Genomic DNA, 17,888 nt, shown 5'->3' with positions numbered 1-17,888 from the left:
CAGTGCAGTGTAGTATTTGTGACGTGGTATATCGAAAGCAGACACTTTTGGGCAGGATCGTAAATGGAGAAATAGCCAAAAATCTACCCGGGTGATTTTTTCACGATTTGGGTTTATGATGTTATTAATGTTTAAAATATTGTCTGATCGTTTCAGACCGAATATAACTGGCATGTTGTATTTTTGAGACATTTTTCAAGGTAATTCCTACTCTCAACATTGTCAATAATATTTTTGAAGGCAGCTTATCTATTATTAATATTAAAGGCCCATTCAGTGATTTGCTCATCCGGACGATCGTAAAAATCATCAACATTTTGGTACCGTACCTACATGTGCTAAGTCTGCAAATGGTTCAGCCAAAAGCCGTGTAGGCCTATTTAAGACAAAATAAGACATTTTACACGAATCTGTATTTTTAGATACTGACAGTATCTAAAATTAGCTACAAGTATTTGAATGGCGGGGCTTGAACTAAGTCAGTACTGCTGTTTTCTTCATTTTTTGTTATTTTTGGCATTTCAAAAATACCAAATGACAATTTGAATGACTTAGGCCTATCCTTCTCTTTTAAGCAATTTATAAACAATTTTAATTTTTTACTCTTGCACTGGGATCACTGAATGGGTCTTTAAGAAATGTGGCGTATCATGTCAAAAACAGACATCTTTTGGACAGCTTATAAATTTGGAGGCTTTCACATAAAGAGCTATTTTGCTCACAACGCCGCTTTTCCCCAATAAAATCGGACATTCCTAAGCGAAGAAATTGAGTTCGTAAGTTATGGTATTAAAAATTGGAAATTGAAATATCGTGGGTAAGAAGCTGAAAAGACAAATAAAACCAGAACAGAACAATTTAGAGAACAATAATGAATTAATAATAATGAACAATAATGAATTAAAGAGTTGACAGGAGATTAGGAGTTAATGTTTTCTGCAGTTTCAGTGTACATCTTCTCACCGTTGATGGTTTGGTGGACTGTCATGTAACATGGATGTAGTAAGCCGTGATCCTAAAAATGCCTTTCACATTGACCAAAACTAATTACAAGACCTCTTCTACATTGAGGCTGGCTTTCCCTTTTAAAGGGAATTTTTATCTAGAAAAACTTCACCACTTTTGTGAAAAAATGCTATGTGGAAAATGAAAATCGCTGTACAAAAACAGAATGTATTGAACAATTGCCCACAATAGCTGAACAAGTGTATTTACCCTTATATACACCATGACTGATGAACCATATTCTATGCAAATGCTTGTCGGCTAAGTTCAAAACCAGTTATAACCGATTTCATTTACACAACAACTATTATTTGCTGAATTCTAAGCAGATTGAATCATATACAACTTAATTTACACTGACATACTTTAAGATCATCAGTTCAACTAAAGTCCAACCTTGCATAAAATATAGAGGTTATTTTCTTATTCTTTTTTATTATATTTTTTTCTTCTTTTCATTTTGTTATCTCAACATTCTTCTCATATCTCTAAATTTTGAAATTATTCATTCGTAAAAGAAGGAAAATTCCCTCTTATAATGGAGTACAAGCTGAATCAAAATGGTTGGTACCGGCATCCAAGTTTTCATTGATAATGGAAGAGTCCGACATATTAAAATTCAACATAAGATCCAAATAAGTTATAGATAACAAGTCAAAAAATATACATTACGGACATTTCAAGAGTACAGTCCAGCCTCTTTTATCCGGCCATGATGGTACCAAGCATTTTCCGGATAAGTGAAAAATCCGGATAAGTGAATTATGTGTAATTCTGTATTGAAAGTTCCAAATACTGAAATTGTGACAACGAAAGATTGTTTTAACATGGGCAAATAACACGAAAATATGGCTTTAGAATATGCAACATAGACATGTCATTCTAGCATTCAGAGGTCTGTTTCGATGTCATGGGTCACATATGTTTTCCTGTGAATATTTCACAGCCGGATAACAGAGAGATCCATATAAAAGAGGTCCGGATAAGAGAGGTTGGACTGTATATTGCATTTAGCTTAGAAGAGGCAGGCTTTTCAATTAACATCAAAATTGATGGGTATCAACCAATCATTTTGATACACCCTATAGCAACAATGATCAATATCAAAGTGAACTTTTACAACCACATTTGAAAGAGAATTTTTACTTTCTTTTCATTTTTAAGGGGTACTACACCCTATGGTAAATTGTGACTAGTTTTGCATTTTTTCAAAGAATAATAACACACTGGTAACAAAAGTTATGAGTATATTATTGGGGCAAGGAATCCAATTACTACACTAAAATTTCAGTGACTCAAGACAAGCGGTTCAGTATATATGATAGGAAATGAGGTACATTCTAGCGGTACCTCTTTTCTTATTATAAATAACGAACCGCTTGTCTTGGGTCACTGAAATTTCAGTGTAGTAATTGGATTCCTTGCCCCTATAATATGTATAAGTTTTTTTACCACTGGGTTATTAGTTTTTGAGAAAAGTGCAAAAATAGACACAAATTTATCGAGGGGTGTAGTACCCCCTTAAGAGCAAAATATTTCACTCTGAAAGGCGTTCATTCGCTCTGTTTTCACTCTTTTTATTTCACTCCAATTGATTGATCACTGTACTCTTTTTGGATATACAATTTTAAGTTCAATTGTGAAATGAGGTTACTTGTGAAGGCTCACAAATTCACTTCTAAGTTAGCAAACCATGTTACAATTTGCAATGTCGATTCTAAATGAATTGTCCATTCCCCTGAAAAACGAAACTTACACCATCAAAGAATAGAGAGCTTGCGATTTCCAAACGTGCGTATCATACGCCCGTGCATCAAAATCACTCTCATATATGTGACAGGAATTTGAATCCATGGGCGTATGATATTTTATACGTTTGAAAGATTCCAAGCTCTCGAATAACTATTATCAAAAGACATCAGCTAGCTTTGACTATATTTATAAATATGCACATGACCACCTCCACGCTGCACAGGAATTCTGGAAGTGACATAAATGGCCACGGTCTTCCTGTATACATTTGAATGCAAAGGTGGTTAGCAACACCAGATTGTGCAACAAAAATGTCCATTGTTTTCAACTTTTTCATATTATTGTGAACGTTTCCGTCAATAAATATATCATCATGATCATGCTTTTCACCAGGCCCGTGACGTTAGGGGGGGGTGCGATGCACCCAAAATTTGGAAAAAGTATACAAAAAGTCCCAAAATTTCAGGTTTTTACGCTTTTTTAACGCTTTTTGGACAAAAAGGTCCAAATTTTGTCCACTTTTCACAAAATTGCCCCCCCTGGAAAAAGGACCACTTTTTCAAAATCAGCACCCCCCAAATGAAATCCTGCGTACGGGCCTGCTTTTCACATAAAATAGAGAAGAGAATGTCTTTCCATCATTCTTTTGAAAAGCTTGAATTGGCGCACAAAAGTTGTGTATAATTTGAGCATTTGAACATTTATTGCACATATTCAAGTTTTTATATCTGTCAAAAACAGAAAATGATAAAATCTACGGAAGCCCTTTAAATCTAAGCAGATATGCTACAGGTGGATCCAGGACACTACTACTGCTGGGCACTGAGGCATAAACCCTAGGGTCTATGACCCTTGAGTCCCAGCCATGTAGCTATATCCAGGATGCATGGCATACCTGTCAAACAAGGCAAGTTAATCATGCTTCATTCCCACTTTTTGTTAGCCTTGTGCTACAGTACATACAAGCATCGTAATAGCCAGGCCCATAGCCAGGGGTGGTGCGAGGCCCCCCCCCCCAATTTGCAAAAGTATACAGAAAGTCCAAAAGTTTAAGAATTTGTGAGCGTAGCAAGCCAAAAATTGATTTTTAAAGCTTTTTTGGTCAAAAAAGGTCCAAATTTGGGAAGAAAGTCCACAGTTCACAGATTTTCCCCCTTGAAAAAAAAAAAAAAAAAAAGTCCACTTTTTTCAATATCAGCACCCCCAAAAAGATCCTGGCTACGGGCCTGGTAATAGCTCATAATCAACCAATCTTGCTCAATACCATCCATTTCAGGTAAGCAAAATGGGCCAGGGGCAAGTTGTCTCCCCCTCAACATTTAACTGCCTGTAGGGGGAAATGCACTTAGCTTGGGGAACATTGTTTTTTACCTTGTTATCACCCCACCCCTTAATCCAGTATGCAAGTAATCTGGTCAGTTTTCTGCTAAATAATACTAGTTACTTTTGAGCTTCTAGGGGCACCAGACCAGAGGCAAAATGCTTTGATGCTTGCAATGCAATGATGACTAAAATGCTGACTACTAGTACTAGCATACAAGTGAGAAGCCTCAGAAGCAAAAAAAAAAAAAACCCTACGGTCTATAATTGGGGGAAAATGCCCCTTGCCCCCCCCCACGTAGCGTTACAACTGCCCCCACCCCATACCTTATAAGACTTATTACACTGGTTATTGTGTTATTCTTGGGCATAGTTTTCTTTCAACTCAATTTCATATGCCTTGTCATTGACCCTGTTCACATTAGGAAATTTTCTTCTTTCGACGAACCTCGAACGAAGATTAAAAATCGTTTTTTCCTAATGTGTACGCACTTTTCTTCATTCGATGAAGATTAAAATTGCTTCGTTCAACGAAGCTAAAAAGGTTGTTTCGACGAAGGAATACTTCGTTCGACGAAGCTAATTTTGTAATGTGTACGCTCACTTCGTTCAACGAAGGAAAGTGATCATGTGACAAGTGACCTTCGTCGGCTTTAATAATAGCCGGGCGTTATAGCTTCGTTCGAGCTTCGTTAATTTTCATGAAATGTGTACAGTACAATGTCTTCGTTCGGTCTTCATTCAGCGTAATGTGTACGCATGCTTAATTAATTAATCAAGATTAACTTATCTTCATCGAATGAAGAAATTTTCTAATGTGAACAGGGTCTATGACTTCAGATCATTGTGTCACATTACACAAATCTACAAATCAGACACTCAGCTTGTTTCCCTTTGGTTTTCCTTCAGCTTATCCCAAGAAAAAACAATGTCTACAGAGATTCAAGAAGCTTGTCTATCTGTCATAACACTCATCACAATAATACCCCTGTTAGCATATTCCCCACAGCCCCAGTCCAACAACCATATCTGACACAATCAAGCAACATAAGTCACTTATCCCAAAACTTCAACTTTGATATACCATAGCAAGAAATGTTTAAATTCTTTTGTTTTACATTGTTATTCACAGTATAAAGTATTCAAATATCATACACTGTAATTCCAATTTTAATAAGGGATTTCAGAATATTGTAGCTGGATAAATAGGCAAAAGCATAAATTAAAATCTAAAAATTAATATTAAAGGTCAAATGACTGATTCCGCATAATGGTATCACAAAAAGGTGGATTAGAGCATCGGAAATGTTAAGTTGTACTTCTTCACATGACTCACTATATGGAATTCCAAAACAAACTTGAAATGGGATTTCGAAACACGGTGGAAATTTATTTTTCATGAATATAAGTTGTGACCGGGGGTAACTAAAGTTGGGTTACTCCTTCATGTAATTATACACGAAATTAGAGTTAGGGTTAGTTTAGGGTTAGGATTAGGGGTTAGGGTTAGGATTAGGGTTAGGATTAGGGTTAGGATTAGGATTAGGGTTAGGATTAGGGTTAGGGTTAGGATTAGCTTACACAAAATAATTACATGAAGGATCGACCTAAAGATGGCATTATTTTGCAACAAATTTTCATGAATTTGTCTATTTTGAGTAAGTTTTAAAGAATTTAATTCAGCATAGTGGTGTCCTCAAACAGTAATGACTTTTCTCAACTTTCTGTCTTCCATTGCTGTCCTGAAGTGCAGAACCACAATGTATGTTGTAACTCTATTTCAAACTGCTTGCAACATTCATGCAAAATAGCCTTTTCAATGGTGATGTGAGCACATTTCCAGTCAGGTTTTTTAATCAATGTGCTGCTTTGAAATGCAGCAAATATTAAGCTCTTTTTTGCCACACCTTTAAATCAATTATACCAACCTGTTTGATTAACACCTGAGTGACTTGTTTATTTAACCCTCCCCAATCCCCCCCCATCCAACAAAATCCAATGGCGCAAAGCCACTGTCCATGATTGCATCCCAGGTCATGCGATGACACAATCACCGAAAGTCATATACCGTATTGTTTGTAATAAACGCCCCGGGGGCGTTGCATTTTTCCAAAAGGGGGGCGTTTATTGGAAATGAATTGTCAGTGAAAAAAGCTTAAAAATCGTGTTCAATTTCCCGATGGTGCTCCTATTAAAAGGAGGGATTCACACTATACAAGATGGCGGCGCCCACGGAAAATTATATTTTCGTGGGGAATACAACAAAATTACACCTGTAAATGCATGGAATTAGTGAAATTCTACCATAATTAGGTAATGAAATGGATGGGAGTTGAGTCATAATAGGTTTTGTCCATTCAATTTAGCGATCGTGACTGACATGACTGATGCAAGTTTTAAGCTTACCTACACGATATGTCATGGAAATGTTCGCATTTTTGTCAATTTTTCACAGAAAAATTGGAGGGGGGCGTTTATTAGAGGGGGAGCGTTTATTACAAACAATACGGTAGGCAGTTTTGTTTGCCCAGCATCACCCATTGCTACCGGTCGCCGATCGAGTGCTTGGCATGCGGGGTCTGAGGGTCAAATCCTGGGGTAACAAACAACTTCTTTCTTCATTTTCTCTCTTTATTCCTTCCTTCTTTCCTGTCACATAGCCAAAAAGCAGGTGGGGGAGTTAGGATTAACTTTATAATGCATTTATTCTTCATACATGTTCAAGTCAGAATTTTGAGACAGGAATCAAATTGCATAATTATAATTTCATGTATATTTCTTTACATGGTATGCGCATTTACCCAAAACTCCTTCAAAATAACTTCAAAAAAAAGAATCCCATCCATAAAAGGAAACAGAAGAATAAATGGAATAAAATATGACTGAGTGCGCACTTAACACCAGATCTGAAATGAAGATGATACCCAAGAGTGCAGCAAATAATGCAGGTCGTTGGCATCAAGTTACAGAGGAGGCAGAAACAGATACCACTTATAGAAGATGTTTAACCCAAACTTCAATTCTCAAAACCATTTATGTATGGATACTAAAAGCATATCATTAAGAGTCACAGGGTTAGAGGAATATTTGCTTGACTGAGACAAAAACAAAAGTGCAGAATTTTGTGATTTTGATCATTTTGTATTCTGCTTTTCCACGTAACAATTTACATTGTATACACTTCATGTTTTTGAAGACACCATTATAATGTCTTCATGAAGATGTCATAAAAGTAATCCCACCTTTTCTGACACATTAGACACGAAAATGGTATTTTATTCATTTCATTAAAGGTCATCTCCCACTTTCCTAAAAAAATATTGTGATTTTTATACCACCGAAAACCTTTGTCTACATAATGTTTGTGTGCAAACAATTTCTTGCAGGTTCATTCGCTTAGCAAAAATATCATCAAATTTGCATAAAATCTGTAAACAGAACAAAAATCCAAAACGGTGGCCTGCATGTGGAGCAATGTAATACACATTACCATGAATATCTCGAACATGCAAAATCAGAATCAACTGAAATTTTGGGATTCAACTTCTTTGTGGATATCTACTCAAACACCCGGGCTCAAGCATACCATAAAAAGAGAATGCTAAAATCACAAAATACTAATTTCAGTGCAATTGGCCAAAGAATTCAAACTGCACACTCCGCAGTTCAGGAAGGTCTTGCAATTCTTGATGCCACTCTAATTAGAATCTCAATTCTCCACACCTGTATGCCATGTCCACAAGGTCCATTGTTGGGATTTTTTTTCCAAAACCAACTTCTCTAAAATTGGCTCTTTTTGTTTATAATTTTTCTTACTATGAAGTTCATATTTTGTGTATCTTCTTTCTAGTCTTGACATTTTAGGCATATTTTAACATTTGCACTTTCAAAAGTAGACCTTTATTTTTGAATATGTGTCCCGTTCAGACAAAAACAGGAACAAGTCGCATTTTTGACATTTCATGATTTGAATAAAAATGTAAGCACCAGACAATACACTTTAAAGTGATACCAAAATTACAGAAATAGCATCAATACTTCTCAAGATCTGGATAATTTTGTAAATGGTACCTTGATATTTTTGACAAATTGCTATTCTGAGCAATGGGCCTATTAGTGTCCTGCCTTACACATTATTGATAAGGGATTATCATAGTTCAACTGTTAATTATTGATTAAATTAACCTCATTTTAATAAATACTTTCAAGCATTTGAAAGTCCACTTAGTCTCACAGTCAAATACCATGAAATTAAGAATTCCATAATTTGATTTTTTTATGGAAATTTCATCTTTAAAGGCCTATAACTCAAAAAAGATGTCTGGCGACTTGTTCAGGGTTTTGTTGGAGCTGGTCACTTATGTGTATTGACAACAAGAGCAGCATGTGCTGCAATAACCACAATTTTGATATTTGCTGCTGTTAGAGAGTAAATGTTCAAGTACTCTGTATATTTCCTACTTCCCATTTTCCTGTACCTCAGGGACAGGACATCTTATTCCTATGTTCCTCTTCGTTTTACATCTCTTATTTACCTCAGTGAGTCATCCCTTTTAGCCATTCGATACATTTATGAAGTGAACTGACGCATGCATTATAGCCTCAAATGTGCCACACATTATCGGTTGTTCCCTCTTCAACGTCGCACCTGTTAATGTTGGCTAATTGTCGAATACCCATTGCACCCAAAATGCTGTTCTTTGCATATGGCTATATGATTATGAACTATCTGAAAAGGGTGCATAGGCCAAAATAAGAACATTGATGTTTTGCTCATGAGATGCAAATTTAAAAGGTTTGAAATAATAATTCCCTATTTGCAACAACAGGGCTAAAAAATAGCATTTTCCTGTGAGACGAGCCAAATTTCCCACACAAATCTATAAATATTTTCCACAATTTCAAATTTTTCCTCTTATCGAAGATACACAATTTCCCCCATATACCCAAATTTACATCCAAATGCCAAAATTTCACTGGAAGGAGTTTCCTTTCCACTCTTCAAGACATGTGCAACGATTATAGCAAGTGCAATTTTGTTGCCAGCAACCGCAAGGCATACATACATGTGACTTACCCTACTGACATCAGGCTGATTTGAATCACACCTTTCCTATCAGATCAAGACTCAACCCATTTAAATAAAAGATCACAGATAATCTAACAGATCTAACATTATGATCAACATTTCCTTTAAGTTTAAGGACAGCTTTGTATAACTTCCTTTCCTTCATTCAATACATTGTACTGAACAGTGAAAAGATCAGATTGAAAAACCTTGATTTATAGGAAAAGTCCTCCAATAGAACAGCACAGAAAGAACACACTATAAAGAAACACAATTGCCCACTTGAAGCACTTCCTATTTAAGCTTATTTACCACCTTTTCTACCTTTTCTTATTCAATGAGCTAATCTAACTAAACAAAACGCCTCTTCAGAAAAGAAGCCAAATCTGCTGGCAAATAAACCTGATTTCTTTTCAGGCAGAAACACCTCTATACAATTTGTTACAAAAGCTTGTTGACTGAGATTAACAGCTTTCTCTCCTATTTGAACTGTTCAGAGGGCATCTTGGAAAGAGTAGAGTTATGAGTGTAAAGATTTTGTTGAGTTACTCATGTTTTAACCTGATTGGGCTGTTCCAGTTAAAATCCATACACCCCCTATGGAAATCATGACCTTAATCTTCTACACAAAGAGAGTGAATTTCATATGGGAGTTACATGTACATGAATGGGTGGCTCCATTTGAAATCTACACCCTCCTCCCCCATGTTGGAGATAAAGGTCATGTCTTCTACTATAGGGGGTACAGATTTCAACTGGAATAGCCTAATTGTACCCAAGTTAAATAGTATCAGTACTATCATGGAAGAAAGAGATGAGAAGGAACCACAACGACTTCGATCGGCCAAGTTTTAATCCGCTTATCTATTGACGCATGAAAAGAAAAGCTACCAATGGTACTTACTTTCATGTATGATCCATTTACCGCGATCGATGCTTGGCGAAAGAATTACTGAAAAAAAACTATAACAAACCCGTCCAAGAACAAACAAACGCTACCCAGAAGTAAGATTATGGAATTTCACTGATGCTCTGAACATGTATAGTAGCTTTGTTTTGGGATCTACAGTCAATCTGTTTTCTTGATCGTGTTGTGTAGAAAATGTCCTTTAACACATCGAAAAGGTCATCAAAATCGGCCGTTTTTTTTGCTGAGTTTCTTCTTTAGCAAATAAGGTAAGATTTTGGTGACTTTTTCGATGAAAAATAGATGCAAAATGTTCTTAAATAATGCACAATGTTCCGGTTGAGTCCGGTACATGAAACCTGTTTAATTTAATAGTTTATATGTGTATAATCGTAACTAGCTAACTCGTTTCAGTGCCAAAGACTGCCAACTCTAAGAAAAAAGTCATCAAAGTTCGGGAAAATTGGGCGAAATGGAAGAAAAAGATGTAGGCTATCAATGACCGATGATCATGTCACCAGAGAAAATCCTATAGAGTGCTTGCACGGAAGGTCATTAGTTCAAATCATCCTTCAGACACGCCCAGAAGACATGCAAATACATGGAGTACAATACCAATCACCTATTTAACGCTGGGTATTGATCAAAGTAAATCCTCATGAATAACAATGTCAATTAAATGTCGGTAAAGGGAGTGGACAAAGTGAATGCGTTCGTTGTGGTTCCTTCTTATCTCTTTCTTCCATGGTACTATTCAACTTGAATAAAAAATTCCTTTAAAAAAGGAATGGGGCGCCCAATGTGAGCTTGGACGTGATAAGATGTCTTCCGAGTCAAACAAAATTAACAACAAGCCACCTATAAGCTTTGAGTGTTCAACAGACTCTAAATCCATGAGTTGCCATGAGTTCATGTTATATTTTGCTGGGGACAATAATTTTAATAGTGAAAGTCCTCTACTTTCAATGACATAATTTAAACTGAGAAATTAAAGAATGAAAAAGCACCAAAAAAAAACTTTTTTTTTTTAATATCAAAAGCACTCAAGATTGTAGCAGGAACCTTTTGCATAAGTTTGCATGTACATTTATTGCTGGAAAGATCTTACAGTAAATGCTCCAAACCAGTGACAGATTTAAGCGGTGGCCCGGTGGCCCTGTGCCAGTGGATTTTGCATCGGGCCAGTACACTTCCAACAACACTGGCCCGGTGGGCCACTAGACTTGGGCCGGGTTAATATAACACATATAAGACAAGATATAATAAGTGCATGATGGACATATTTACACAGACAGTTTCTGCTCAGTCTGTCACCTGTAATTTATTTCTTTATTTAATGATTTTTCAACTATTTAAATTCTTATTCTTGCATTGCTAGCAAGTTGGAAATATACGGCCGCTTTTTTGCGGCGTGTCGATAGTAGGCCTAAGTACTACTTTCAAGCTCTTTTGTGCTCTATCTGATGATGATAGTGATACCGCAAATACCACATATTTGAACCTTTGTGAACTTTTGGAACTTAAAAAGGCAGGACTACTGACTGAACTTGTAGTGACTACACTCTCTACATTGAGTACATTCAGTACAAAACAAATTAAAATGTTAGGTTTGCTTGACTTTCAAGGGCCGGCTCGGATAGCGACATTTCCACATATTTATTCTGGAACCTGACACTGAGAGCACATTTTTTTAGATTTTTTTCCTCAAAAACATTTATTTTAAATTAGGTGTTTTTTGGGTGTTTTTTTTGCAGTAGAACATTATATTGAAAAAGCTGGGCCAGTAAATTTATTGCAGGTCCACTAGATTTGCCATTTCACTGGCCCAGAGGGCCAGTAGAAAACTAAATCTAAGTCTGTCCCTGCTCCAAACTCTCTTACCTTGCATTGTAAGACACATAAATATTTACAACTCTCACAATTTTACTCTTCGTTCATCACTGGTTTCCAAATTAACCCAAACTAGCCACTAGAAAGTATATAGAAACCATTTCCATATAAAAAGAATGTAATTGAGTGTGATATGAATACGCCACTCAGAATTATATGAACCACTCTTGCTCTTAGGAAATCTAAAAAATAGCACAACTTTTTTAATTTGAATGTTGTGAAATTCACAATCAAAATAACTACTTCGGTACTTATCAGTAAGAGACTTAAGGGTAGACAAGGTACTGTTGGTCGAAGCAGCCAAAAATTATATCGATTTTCATTATGTAAATCAATATATTATTGAAAAATAACACTTTAATGTTTTGCAAAAGTTCATTCTACTAACCATATACTTTCAAACCTTGCTTGATTTATTGTTGTTAATGAGTTATGTACGTTTATGTAAGTGTTGCAGGTGTTTCAGCCCTCCTACAACATAACTCAAGAACCACAGGACTTACAAAAGTATATCTGTGATGTTTGGATTCTTCTACACACTCGCTATGAAATGAGCAATGCAATTTTTGTCAAAGCTGACTACCAATCGCAAGATGCTGTGAACTACCAAATCGCAACACTTTAAAATAGTGTCAAACCTTAAAAGAGAGGGAAGATTATTTCATTTTGAAATAGACTAGAGAGGAAGATGCATGCAAATACTGAACAGATGTGAGAGGAAATTTATTTTATCCAAAAATGGAATTTTTAATTTCCTCTTGTGTAAATATTGATGTCCCAATAATCCAGTGCCAATGATTTTAAGGCAAGTGGGATGGATATTTCTCCAGATTTAGCCATTTTTCCAGATTTTACAATGGTAGTGTATTTCTTAGTGCTAACCCAAACTCCCCTTTTGCTTTTTGCCTAAGTGGAAGGAAAGAAGAAAGGAAGGAAAGAAGGAAGGAAGAAAGAAGATGTTGTTTTCTCCACCCAGGAATTGACCCACGGACCTCTCGGGTGCCAACCAGCAGAACAAGTATATAGCAAGCCACATGTGTGACTGTCGCCCGGTCAACAGTTTCATGCCTTGTAGTTTGGCATGATTAGGCAATCTGATCATGTGGGATGCATCAGGTCTTGCAGTCGCTTCAAGCTGTGTGGTTTTTATATGGTCTAGTAGTGTTAGTCCAATTAAACCGCAAGCAAGTACAAGACGCGCTCATGCACCTACAGAGAGTTTAATGTTCCCGCCAACACAAAGGGCGGTATAGTTGTGTACCATGTAGTTATTAATGGTAATGGCAGGTGCCCGGAGGATTTAAACCATAACGAGATCTGGGCGACCAATCACAAGCCAGATCCATTTATTTAAAGATGCATTACATCATGGCCAATTTTAGTAGGCCAGAAATCCGACAATCTCATCCATAGACAGCCGTGTTAAGCATGCAAACCGCAATCCAAAGTCAGTAGTCCACTTGGGAAGCTAACAAACAGGGGGAGTACGGTGACTGAAAAGATCAGATGTGAAAATCTATCAATTGTGCACAAATTAATTGAATCGAGAGCTTTAAGCTTAAAAATGTAATAACCAGAGTATGCACAATTGGCAAGTGGACTACGGAGAAGTCTAGTCTTGCAGTCGCTTCAAGCTGTGTGGTTTTTATATGGTCTAGTAGTGTTGTTAATACATTGATCTTATAGGAAATGAAGTCAGGAACTCAATCATCACATATTTCTATAGGTCTTGGGGTTCTTGAGTTCAGGTCAATGATATATTAAAACAAAGGTTTTGGGTGCCTTCTCCCTCCTGAGAAAAATCATGCACATGGATTGGAAATGACACCTCTTATATTAACCTTGGGATCTCCTTTATACAACCCATACCAGTCCTCTTGTGTGTCAGCTTTATTTGTCTCAATATTTCAGTGCAAACACCAGTAGGTCATGCTCCCCTCCAACCCACCTTAAACGATAATGTGCAAGATTAGATATAGTGTGAATACATGGACTGCCTAATCAAAATCAGTGCTACGCAATTTCCCTGTCTGACCCAGCCCTGTGCATAAAAGGTGTCTTTGCAATGCCTTGATTTTTACACTATATCTTTTCAATTGAATGCTTAAATGGGTCATAATACTCCAAACAGTGGCGGTGCCACGGGGGACACGAGGGGAAAATGCAAATGCCCCCCACTCTGTTTCTCCCCCAGTAAAAACCCAAAATTAAGATTTTGATTTTGCCCCCCCCCCCCCTGAAATTCACTTTGCCCCCTCAAAAAAATTCCTGGCGCTGCCACTAACTCGATCCAAATATTTGACATAGAATACATTTGTTCAACAAATATTTGTTATTCAATGTAATTCAATTCATCTTTATCTTTTAACATGTTTGTTGACAAAAATTAATTACATTTGATGTCAAAGGTCTGGTAGAAATATATTAATTTTACGTCATTGTACACCATCAAACATTCGTTAGGCGTTAAACGTGACTGGAAATAGAATGGGAATAGATTAAATAACAAAGACATGCTGCAGTGCACACGCTCGTATCAAAACGAGGTTCTATCCGCAAAGGGGGTGTTGCCCAATGCTAGAAAACAAAAATTGAACCTTTTTCACATGAATGCATCTGCAGAGTAACCTCATTTTGGAAGAAAGATGGTGCAAATGGTCAGTTATCCTTCAAACTTGCTGAACTTGAAATCTTGCCACTGACCCCATTTCCAATAGTACAGGCTCATCTAATTATCAGTCACAATTAAGAAGGTTACACAGAATGTCAATAGTTAAAGGTCATGATCAACAACTCCTCATTAATCTTATATTTCATGTCACAATAACTGCTAATTAGGTCTAATACAACTGTAGGGTAAATACTTTAGAAATCATCATCAACTGTGGGTCTCTCATAAAAAGGTATATCTTGTCATTTTGTACTTTCGCTAAGGTTCAAAGTGTACTAAACTTTATTTGTCTCTATGTGCCATATTATATGATGATGACTGCATTGAATAAATTCCTGCTTCTCCCCCTCTCCCATGCTGCAATGTGGCTAATTAGGTCTAATACACCCATAGGGTAAATACTTAACAAATCATCATCTGCTTTCGGTCTCATAACGAGGACATCAACAATCTTGTCATTTTGTTCATTTGTTTTAAAAAGGTTAAAAGTGTAGGCTACTAAAGTAACCGGGGGGGGGGGGAACCTCTCCCCAATTGCCAAAGGCCCAAAAAGTCCCCTTTTTTGACCCAAAAAGTCACATTTGCGAGCATAGGGAGCTAAACAATAGGTTTATTTTTTCATTTTATGCCTTTTTGTTCAAAAAAAGGTCTAAATTTTGGGGAAAAAAAGGTCCGCCCCAGTCCAAATTTTGAAAAAAATCCACTTTTTCAAAATCAGGCCCCCAATATAAATCCTGGTTACTGGCCTCTTTGTGTCAAGATGATGACTGGAATAAATTCCTGCTCCTCCCATACACTACAATGTGGCTAATTAACTGTAGGGTAAATACTTTAGAAATCATCACCTGCTTTCAGTCTCTCATAAAAAGGCCAATTAAAATTCAAAACTTAGTTTCTCAATTTTGAAATTTTATAGAGAAAATATCAAAATACAAACTTATTTTCACTCTATATTTTAAAGATGCAAACCACTGTGATACAAACCCATATTAAAGATACATTCATAGGACATGATTGAACTCGCATGCAGCGGACAGCATAATGCATGCAGTTGTATACTGGATCATAATACGACTACGACTGATCCTTGAAGCGAGATTTCATATAGATGAGTTACTCAAGAGGTTTATCTTACATTTGAAAGATCCTATCCATTTATTGCTATCTAATGGTAGCCATGTAGGGACGGCATATAAGCTGTTATTTTCGCAAGGGATTTTATCTCTGACTACAAGATCTGACTCTAAACGTAAGTCTTGTTGTAAGACCAATTTTCAGATTTTCCATTGACTTCCAAGTTTACTGGTTACTGTGCACAAGATTGATTACTCAACATAGAATAATGCACGTATCTTCATCTATTCTATTCTATTCATGAATAATTTAAATTATTAAAAATTAATTTTAATTTTAATAATTAAAGTTATTAAATTTAGGCTATAACCATGATAACTCTTATTTATTAGTCAAAAGTGATGACTTGCACATTTGCTCATTTGCAGTGTCCTGTGAACATTTGCCACATTGTGTTTTACATTGTGTTTGTCATTATATCCTGTTATCTAAAAAAAAAAATCACATTTTGTACTTATTATCTTCTGATCTGAATTTTGCTGCGCAATCCCCGGGCACAATCCATAAATGCTCTGGGGCAGCTAGGCATCAGAAGCTGGAGAAAAATCCACTTGGTGCACATGGGAGGGGGGTCAAACTAAGCCCCCTGTTGTTGGGGTTTTGACAAACAAAATTTGTTAGAAAGCATGCAGGGGCCCTAGATATGTGATAAAAATGTTCATCTACCTTATCTGCCTGTGTATACAAGTCCAAGTAGGTTTGCTGAAAAGGATGTGCGTCAGTCAAACTTTGGTCTGCATCAAGTGCCCTGAACAAGCAACCACATATTCATAGACCGCTTACAAATCACTTGCCCTGTAGTATTTTTTAAGGGACACTATATACTAAGCTACTTTGGTCTAATTGCTACCAAATGACCACAGATACAGTATTCGCTGTCATAGTGTACATACATCATTCCTTGTAGCTGGGATGAAAAGCCGACCATCAATTGAAAATTTTGACCTTACATATTTAAAATATACATTTTTTTCCCCAAAAGAGCTACATTTTTTGGTGTTTTGGGGAAAAAAAATCTATATCTTCAATACGAAACGTCAAAATTTTCATACAATGTATGAAGGATGGCTTTTCATCCCACCTACATACACTATAAGTAGTACATATCTTTATACAATTTACTTCGAGGAGTGTTAAATTTCAAAAAATTTTTAATCATTTGCCATAAAATGTGTATTAATATCACAAATTTCAAAAAATCAAAATTATTTGGTATCAGAAGGACATTCCTCGTATTCAAAATGCAATTCAATATGCCTGATGTGCTCTCAGGGCCCATAAAAAATGTGAAAAGGTCGCTATCTGAGCCCTTAAAGATAATTAATTACCTCACAAAAATATCCAAGTGCTCCTTTAATGTACTTTCCACCGCAATCCCACTTCAAGATTCTGAACAAATGTGAGCAACTATTTATTGAGCTCTTTCAGCATGTTATTTATTCAGCATCTTCTGCCTGGCAAAACATCTCCCTCTAAATATGCATGGATATGGTCGAATCCAACGAAAAGTGTACACGGCATGTTCAGGGCCATAACTTAAAAGTATTAATCAATTGGCATTCGTTTTTGTATTGTGTTTATTCGCCTTGATCATACGCTTCGCGCCATATATAATAAGACCCCTTCTGTGAAAAACTTAGACACAGAGACCCCAAAACATGCTATTTTTACCCATTTCTTCAAAATATTTCTTAAAGTATTTTTAAAAACATCTAAATCAGTTATGAAAAGAAGTCATTGGATTGAATCTTAATTGATTTTCTGAAAGGGGTGTATTCAAAGATTGCCTGTTCAATTTTTCACATATTTGTACATAATTATGAATTTTTGTGATAATTTTTTGAGTGGTATTTTTTACATTACCTACGAATACAATTTTTCATAGCACTAGATATATCTTTAAAAAATGGAAATCACTAATAAATGCATAATTGATACAAGCTTTGATATGTCCAATACTGAAATGCATTGCATTCGGACATCTTTATTATTGTGTTTAGCTGCCAGAAATTCTAAATGGCACAAAGGTAGGTTTGGTAAAAAGATGCATTACCTCCGAATACATGTTAAAAGCTGTGCCATTTCCACAAAGTGAGAGAATAGTAAACAATAGTTAAGCAATAGGTGCAGGGTAATACACT

General features: G+C 36.2%; 1 protein-coding gene across 3 annotated transcripts in view; it reads right to left on the bottom strand.

Moving 5' to 3' along the window:
* LOC140162827 (extracellular sulfatase Sulf-1-like) overlaps nt 1-17,888 on the bottom strand; it is a 251,062-nt gene that overhangs the window by 139,863 nt on the left and 93,311 nt on the right. The window contains exon 1 of one of the 3 annotated variants that reach the window (XM_072186132.1): nt 9,155-9,250. The exons of the other annotated variants lie outside the window; for them this stretch is intronic. The gene's annotated coding sequence lies outside the window, so the exon portion shown is untranslated. Of the gene's footprint in view, nt 1-9,154; nt 9,251-17,888 lie in introns of those variants that run through there. 3 annotated transcript variants of the gene reach the window in all.

Source organism: Amphiura filiformis, chromosome 10, assembly GCF_039555335.1.
Source record: "Amphiura filiformis chromosome 10, Afil_fr2py, whole genome shotgun sequence".
NCBI classification, from domain to species: domain Eukaryota; kingdom Metazoa; phylum Echinodermata; class Ophiuroidea; order Amphilepidida; family Amphiuridae; genus Amphiura; species Amphiura filiformis.
This window is presented reverse-complemented; position numbering and strand designations above follow the sequence as displayed.